The sequence below is a fragment of the Rhinopithecus roxellana genome, chromosome 5 (assembly GCF_007565055.1).
Source record: "Rhinopithecus roxellana isolate Shanxi Qingling chromosome 5, ASM756505v1, whole genome shotgun sequence".
Classification (NCBI taxonomy): domain Eukaryota; kingdom Metazoa; phylum Chordata; class Mammalia; order Primates; family Cercopithecidae; genus Rhinopithecus; species Rhinopithecus roxellana.
Window position 1 is genome coordinate 147,439,512 of NC_044553.1, and position 9,261 is coordinate 147,448,772.

Genomic DNA, 9,261 nt, shown 5'->3' on the forward strand with positions numbered 1-9,261 from the left:
AGAAAAAAATCAAACAACCCCATCAAAAAGTGGGTGAAGGATATGAACAGACACTTCTCAAAAGAAGACATTTATGCAGCCAACAGTCACATGATCACTGACCATCAGAGAAATGCAAATCAAAACCACAATGAGATACCATCTCACACCAGTTAGAATGGTGATCATTAAAAAGTCAGGAAACAACAGGTGCTGGAAAGGATGTGGAGAAATAGGAACGCTTTTACACTGTTGGTGGGACAGTAAACTAGTTCAACCATTGTGGAAGACAGTGTGGCGATTCCTCAAGGATGTAGAACTAGAAATGCCATTTGGCCCAGCAATCCCATTACTGGGTATATACCCAAAGGATTATAAATCACGCTGCTATAAAGACACATGCAGATGTGTGTTTATTGCAGCACTATTCACAATAGCAAAGACTTGGAATCAACCCAAATGTCCATCAATGATAGACTGGATTAAGAAAATATGGCACATATACACCATGGAATACTATGCAGCCATAAAAAAGGATGAGTTAATATCCTTTGTAGGGACATGGATGAAGCTGGAAACCATTATTCTGAGCCAACTATCACAAGGACAGAAAACCAAACACTGCATGTTCTCACTTATAGGTGGGAACTGAACAATGAGAACACTTGGACGCAGGGTGGGGAACATCACACAATGGGGCCTGTTGTGGGGTGGGGGGAGGGGGGAGGGACAGAATTAGGAGATATACCTAATGTAAATGACCAGTTAATGGGTGCAGCACACCAACATGGCACATGTATACATATGTAACAAACCTGCATGTTGTGCACATGTACCCTAGAACTTAATGTATAATGAAAAAAATTAGAAATAAATAAATAAATATGAAAAAAGTATTACCAATTTAACTAAGTTTAAGCCCTTGTTTGCTAAACTTACATACATGGAAAACTTTATTAATACCCCTATTAACAGTCTGGAAACAGTTTGGGAAATACCAAATTTATTCATTAAACTAATAACACCTACTGTGTACCTGCTGATACAAATATAAATAAGATATCTTCCTATTCAAACACTTGATATAGGCTGGATGCGGTGGCTCACACCTATAATCCCAGCACTTTGGGAGGCCTAGGCAGGGGGAATCACTTGTGGTCAGGAGTTCGAGACCAGCCTGGCCAACATAGCGAAACTCCATCTCTACTAAAAATACAAAAATTAGCTGGGCGTGGTGGCGCATGTCTATAATCCCAGCTACTCGGGAAGCTGAGGCAGGAGAATTGCTTGAACCCAGGAGGCAGAGGTTGCAGTGAGCCCAGATCATGCCTCTACACTCCAGCCTGGGTGACAGAGCGAGACTCTGTCTCAGAAAACAAAACAAAACAAAAAATCCACAAAAAACAAAGACTTGCTATGTACAAGAGGAGCAAGAAGTAAATAAATGGAGACTATAATATAATATAATATAATATAATATAATATAATATAATAATGCACTATGGATGAGATTTTAGAAAGTGACTAACTCTGCCCAGAGAGAAATCAGGAGACTTCAAGGAGGAGAGGTCATTTGGCATTGGGTCATGAAGGATGAGCAGGAGTTCAACAAGCCATCCACCAGGTGGGCATTCCAGGAAGAGGGAACGGCCTGGGCAAGAGCACAGTACGTTAGGAAATGGTAAGAGTCCAGTGTGGCTGCAGAACAAGAGTCTGGGGAGAGGTCGGGTATCAACTCAAGGCCTGAGACCAAGAGGTGAAGGACCTACAGGAATCTGGGCTTTCATGAACCTGGGCTTTCAAGAATCCTGGGTGAGGTCACTAAATATTCCACGTATAGGAGATGTGATTGGACTTGTGTGTTAGAAAGATTAATCAAGCCTCAGAGTGGAAGCTGGATTGTAGGTGGGGTGAGCCCTGGAAGCCACTGCCAAGGTCTAAGTCTGAAATGGTAACACCGTTTAAGGCATTGGTAATGAAGGAGGCCAGGATACACTAGGGGCCTATTTAAGATGTAATATTAGCTGGGAGTGGAGGTTCACATCTGTAATCCCAGTACTTTGGGAGGCTGAGGCGGGCAGATCACTTGAGATCAGGAGTTCAAGACCAGCCTGGCCAACTCAATTGTGAAACCCTATCTCTACTAAAAATACAAAAACTAGCTGGACGTGGTGGCGTGCACCTGTAATCCAAGCTACTTGGGAGGCTGAGGCAGGAGAATCAAACCCAGGAGGCGGAAGTTGCTGTGAGCGGAGATCACACCACTGTACTCCAGCCTGGGTGACAGAGCAAGACTCTGTCTCAAAAACAAACAAACAAACATGTACAATCAGTACTACTCAGTGACTGATCTTAAATGAGGTTTCTAACTGAGCAACAAGTGCATGGTGGCACCATTAGCAGAAGAGGATGAAGAAGGCTCAGGCACTCTGGGGCCCAGTGACCAGTGTCCCTTGGTTTCTTGGAGCATGCTGGAGGAGATCCCTGGATGCTGAGGCCCACGAGGGCAAGTCCCCTTCCTTTCTCATCTTCATAGACCTTCTAGAATAGCCAGGTCAGAACAGTGCACAGTCACCAGGTGGTGTTTGCTTAACAAGTAAGGAAGACACAAGGTCCTAATTTGCTAAGTGAGCAGAACAGATGGACCAGGATGAAATGGCTGGAATAAAATTCAGACTCCAGCTTGGGCCAACAAGGCCTGGCATGATCAGGACTCTGGCTGCCTGAACAACTTGTCTTTTCTTGCTTTCTCCCTCACTCTAGCCACACGGGTTCCTTGCTGTTCTTCAAACTCCAGATTCACTCCCTCTTCAGGGCCTGTGAAGTCACTATTGCCTCTGCCAGGTGCACCTTTCCCTTACATTTGCAAATCACTACATTCGGTTCCTCAGGGAAGCCTTTTCTGACTGCTCTAGAATTGCTTCCCATGGCCACCATAACTCCTTCTTCTGATTCTGTTCTATTTTCTTCATGGTACTAAACATTCCTGAAATTATATTATATGTTTATCATTGTATTGTGTCTCTCCCACTAGTTTATGAGCCCATGAGGGCAAGGGCCTCTTGCTCTTATGCTCTGCTGTTTCCAGGGCTGGAACAGGGCCCGGCACACAGAAAGAGCTCGGTAAAAATGTTTACCAACAAGCAAGTAGGCAGATTGATCACCGTAGCCTCCAATATTCCTTCCAAGAGTCTTTTCTTTTTTCTTTTTTTTTTAATGTTTCCCACTGTGCCTTATACCTGGAAGGTCTTCATGTATTTGTAAAGGTGACTGGAGGATAAATTATGGGTACTAAAAATTTGAAATAAAACCAGTCAGTGAGTTTGCTTTAGCCCCCTGCATAGCAGTGGCTGTTCCTTTTTAATCCCAAATAGCACCTTTCCACTTGACTTTGATGAAATGCCTTAAGAATTTATCAAAGAGAGCCTGGTTGAGCTGCCTAGAATTTCCTGCCCATGTAAACCAGCCTGGGAGCTCCTGGGAGAGGCCAAAGAAATCAGGGGAGGGAAGGAGGGGCATTTGCCTGGGTTTAACGCTGCCACTGGTTATCAGTTCAGGTCTCAAATAGCTGGAACCTGGTGTTTGTCTTAAAATTTATCTTTGTCAACATGACTGCCGTCCTTCTCCGACTCTCATTACCATTTTCATGATCTCCTCTGCTTTACATAAGCCCTTGACCTTTTCTGATCTGTCTCAGTCTATAAATCTAACCCAAGTATTTTAAACTGGCTTATCACTCCACCTGATTCCCAACTTTATCGAACTTTAGCAGGAAATTGGCAGCAATTGTTCAATTTCTCTGTAAAACAGATCTTTTTGGAGTGAAGGCACCAAGAGATCATGATGTAGACTTTGGAGTCAGCCAGACTTGAGTGGAAATCTGGCTCCACTACATTCCAATTGTGTGATTTTGGCCAAATAAAATGCTCTCTCTGATTCCAGTTCTGGTCAGAATGTAATTTTAAAAATCATAATTCTCATACAGTTATGCAGTGAACACCTGTAAAAGACTTATTTAACTCACAAAGGAAGAAACCTGCAGGGTGGTAAAGCTTGTTCAAAGATATCTATCCAAAAATATTTAGAAACACATTTAGTCTGTCAGGAAGGGAGTGCTGCCATAAACCTGTTAAGTGAGATTTAAAACTGGTGAATGTCATAGAGGGCAACAAAACTGTAATTGTTGGTGCTATGTTTCCAAGTGGACATAAATAATGTGCATCTCCGTTGAACAAAATTATGTGTATCTTACAAATGTTTCTCTGGCTAAAATAGAAGTTTGCATTGTCTACGCCCTAATTAATAGTAAATAGTAGAATAGTTAATTGAATGAAGATATTTTTCTAGAAAATTAGAAAATCCTTGGGAGTATCTCTTAATGTTCCAATATGATATTAAAGGACATGCAATATTCTTTGCCATGTTCCAGCTTTTGAATAATTTTTTAAACAGCTTTCTTATGTTAATTGAGGGGCTATACTGTCAGACATATTGCATAATATAGAGGAGATAGCATTTTGAGCCTCATACAAGGCCTTTCTTTCTTGGTCAAATAGACTGATTGTTTACCAGGCTATTGCTACTCATTAATTCCCTATTAGGTATCAACAGCACAATGTGGCAGAGGGGTGTCCTTTGAGCCTTCAAGATTCTGCAGACATCAACCTTTTCCCTTTGTTGACCCAGCCTTAGGGGTTGGTAGCTGCTTCCTGCCATTACTGTCTCTGAGTTACTTCAATGTTTTCTTTTAGCTTTATCCTCCCTTCAACACCTGTTTAATGAATTTATATGTTACATTCTCTTTTAAAATAATGAGTATGGTTTCTGTTTTTGATTTACCCTGACTACCATATGTGGAGAAGGAGCATATATTTCCTTAACTTCCTGATGATAAGGAAATTTTCTATCGAAAATATGTATGAGTTTTAAAGTTACATTTATTATTACATTCAGAACTGTTACTTTTACTACTTCTGGGAAGTATTTTTTTTCCTACAAACAACACACTCTCAAAGCACTTTGCATGCATCATCTCATTTAACACTCAAAGCAATCCGATGAGCTATTAATTACTCTCATCCTTACTTTAAAGATAAAGAAACTTAAGTCTAGAGAGGCAAAATAGCTCCCCTAAAATCCCACTAGCAAGTGGTGGGGCTGAGATTCAAACCCAGGCTGCCTGAATCCACTCTTCTTCACTGTCCTTCGTAAATTGTGATGTATGAGTCATGGGTTCAATTTGCATTGTGACATTGTTTGTATAAAGGGCAGTCTTTTCAACAAGAAAAAAATAAAGCAAAGAAAACCTGTGAGAGGTAAGAGTATTCAACAAGAATTAGTGGGGAGAAGATCCATTGTCCTTACGTGCTGTGATTGTTCAGGACCATGGACAGTAACCACAGTGTTTCTCACACAACCACCTGCCCATATGGCAATGCAAAATACGTTTTTTACCCCTCTAGCTGCCCTGTATCGCTCTGCAGATTGTGCCTTGTAAAAGAGTATTTGGCTAAGGGGGTGAGGGTGGGCTCAGGTGGCCAAGTTGTGCAACCTGGTGTGGGACTTCCCTGGGGAAGGGGCACTTTCTATAAGTTTTCTCTTAGCCCAGTGGGCTATAAGTGATCCTGTTACCGTAGGTCATGGTCAAAAAGTTGGAAAACAATTCCAGAGTTCGATAACTGCGAACCAGACATGGCAGAACTGAGATTCACATAGGCCGAGTTTTGGTGAGAAGAGGAGGAAGGGATAATATTTGGGAATTTGGAAAGGAGACTTGAGAGAGATCTTTGAGAAGCATAAGGGTGTTAGGTACTTGAGGAGAGAGAAGGTTAAAGAAGAACTTAAGTGAAGAGGGTGCTTAGTGGGAGCAAATTTCCCATACCTGATGATTTTGCCCAAGGCTTGCCCCAACCTTAGCTCTGAGACAGTAAAGACAAGGATTTACAACGTAAGACCTGCATTAAATTCCTGGCTCCACAATTGCTAGTCTTTGAACTTGAAGGCAGAGTTTGCATTTAATTTGTCTTTGTGTCCTTAGCTCTGAACACATGGTACAAGTTTACTGTATAATGAACATATTTTCTACGAATTCTAAGCAATCTTGTACTAGTCCTTTCAGAAATGTCTGAGACTGTTTTCTTCTCTGCAAAACAGTCTCCTATTTCATACACAGGATGACTATCAACACCATCTGGGGAATTAGCTCAAGTGGTAGAGCGCTCGCTTAGCATGCGAGAGGTAGTGGGATTGATACCCACATTCTCCAAACTTTACCATTTGGACCTTGGATCTCTAAACAAGATCATAGTCATGGGGCTAGGTTTATTTTGAAGATCAAATGAAATAATCAAGGTGACGAACCTTGTGAAATGCAAAGTGCTACATAGCAGTTGTAGTGTAAATTAGCTGGTCCCTATTCTTATTTATGGAGGGCAGACTATATTGTGGAATCCTAGGAAAGTGTTTTGGGAAATAGGAGTAGATTTAAAGGCTGCCACTACAAGTGCTGTATGAAGACTAGTATTCTGTACTGAAAGATAAGGATTTACAAGGTATTTTAAAAATAATTAACATGCTATAAACACATTCCACTTTCTAAACACATGGTTCAACTTAGTAACTGCAACTCCTACATCCTTAGAAGGATAATTTTCACCTCCTGATTTTTTTGTTTGAAAAGTCACTAGCTAGCACTTCTTTAAAATACAACATTTAAAACAGATACACCAAACTCCGCCAGGAGATGCAACCTCTTGATCTCAAAATCCAGGCAAAGATATTAACAAGATGCAGAAATTATTTCAAAACTATGTGATAATGATGAGACTATGGTGGGTGATGAGGAAATAAGGGAAAGAAGGAGGGAAAGAAAGGGAGACAGACAAGAAAAAGATCAAAAGCTTCCTAAAATTTAGAAATTTTTAAATTTCAGGACACCTGCTGTTAAAGCCTAAAATATCCACTTTGATGCTTTAAATAGATGAGACCAAAGTGACATCGTTGATGTCACTCTAGAAAACAAAGATCCATTAGGGTGATTTTTCACAACATTCTTTCCAAAGATGTAGATGTTATTTGTTTCAAATGAGGAAAGGAACCACACTGGTCTGAGTCACACTTCCCCAGCTATTCTTTTTACAGCATAAATTAATGATCTTACAGTTTACACTGACAGATACTCAAAGGTGTTTAATCAGCTGTCTCTGACAAAACATAGCATTTTTTTTAGGCTGGCACATTTACAAATAAAGAAAAAACAGCCTGCAATCTCTCATAAAGTGGAGCTATGGTTCAACTCCATTTGATAAAATGACATTCTCTTGAACACTTCTTCATGAATGCATAAACAGGGCACAGCTTGGGAAGTTCAGGTACGTGCAAAGCATAAATATTGCATGGTATACATTAGCCAAGCCCTGAAAGGAAGGATATCTCAACCTTCCTATCCCTGTTAAAAGGGGGAAGGGGGCAACTGTATAGCTAAGGCAATAGATTACCTGTTGGCTTCCAATGAGTCTAGGTCATGCAGAGAGAAAAGGTTCAGCTCAGTAGAAGAAGCAAGAATGGGAGAGTGGAGGTAATGGTAACAGGCATTTCTTTGAGCAGGGCAGCATTTATGCATGCAAGAGATGAATAATTATCTGCCCTGATTGTTGCCTCCTTGGAAACAAAAGGATGAAAATCCTGAAAAGATGAAATTGCTAGGTGCATAGACTGCCGGTAATATCTAGGCCCAGCTCATCCTTGAGATATTAGTGGCAGTCTATGCACCACAGCAAGAATTACTGAATATCCACTGTGTGCCAGGAATGGTGTCAGGGATCATAAATCCAAAAGCCATGAAGATACTTCTGCTGTTCCATCTCAATGGGGAGGAATATAGTCAGGGATCTTGGTGGCTACAGAACCCAGCTCTTGCTACACTGAATGGAAAAGGGATTTATTTAAAGGACCTTAACTGGCAAATGAATAAGCAAAATGTGGTATATCCATGTAGTGAAATATTATGTGGCAATAGAAAAGGAACAAACTATGGATACATCCACCAAATCAACTTTTAAAGAAATTATGAAACATTGTGGAAAAAGGCAGACAGAAAAGACTACATAATGTTTGATTCAATTTATATGATATTTCTAGAAAAGTCAGAGAGTCAGGAAGCAGATTCTTGTTGCGTAGGACTAAAGGTGTGAATGGTGATCAGTAGCAAATAGACAAGAGTGAACTTTTCTGAGGTGGTGGAAGAGTTCTAAAACTGGATTGGGGTGATGGTTGCACAACTGCATACATTTACTAAAACTTATTGAAATGTACACTTACAATGGGTAAATTTTATGGTCTATAAATTGCACTCCAATAAAATGACATGACAACTACAAAAAGGACATTGGGCAGTTTGCAATATAGGGCACAGAATCTGGGAGGGCTGGACAACCAACCTTAACAGCCAGAACCAATGCTTGAAATATGCTCCAAGGATGATTCTGTGAAGCCACCACTGGGTGTAATAGTAGTTTTTACCACTGGTACCACCAACATGGGACCCCAGTAGGGGCCACAGGAACAGTGGTTGGAGGAGACTATCAGAGTTCTCAGTTTAGCTGAAAGAAGGACTGAGACAGCAGGTATCTGACATTTTTCCATTTCTATACTGTGAGGTAGGCATTGCTTATGAGAAACAGGAGCACCTCAAGCATAGGAAGGGGGTTCAGATGCAAAGTGGATGAAAAAGACACATATCTACTAGAGACCAATATAATCCATTTTTTAGTATATTCTGGGATGTGCTTGATAGAGGCATGCACAGAGAACTTGGGGAACACTTATAAGGTAGGAGGGGAACTTAGGCAGACTGGTGCTGAAGAGAAGGGTTCTTGGAGGAAATGATGCAGAGTCTAAACGAGGAGTAAGAGTGAGCCCAGTGGGTACAGGAGGAGTCTTCTAGACAGAAGCAAGTAAAGGGAGCTCAGTTTCCAGAATGTCGAGGCTGAAATGGAGACTGATGAGTCATGCCGTGGTGGGAGTTTTGCATTTATTTTATTGGCCCTAGATATCATGGGAGGGATTTAAGGTGGGGAGTGATCTGGTACACATTTTCACTTTGGAAGGACAATTTTGGCAGCAATATGAAATGTGGGTTGAGAGGAGCAAATCTAAAGGCAGGGAGACCAGGCGGAAGCTGCTGTAATTGTTCAAATGGGAGGTGATATGGGCCTGAGCAAGAGTGGAAAGGAGGGGGTCGATTTGGCAGATATTCGTGAAACCAGAGAAGAGGAATTTATT

At 41.1% G+C, this 9,261-nt stretch overlaps 1 non-coding gene across 1 annotated transcript; it reads left to right on the top strand.

Annotated features, from left to right (window-relative positions):
- Positions 1-6,171: 6,171 nt before the first annotated feature.
- On the top strand, positions 6,172-6,244 carry TRNAA-AGC. Its single transcript has one exon. It is a non-coding gene; the product is annotated as a tRNA-Ala (tRNA).
- Positions 6,245-9,261: the final 3,017 nt, after the last annotated feature.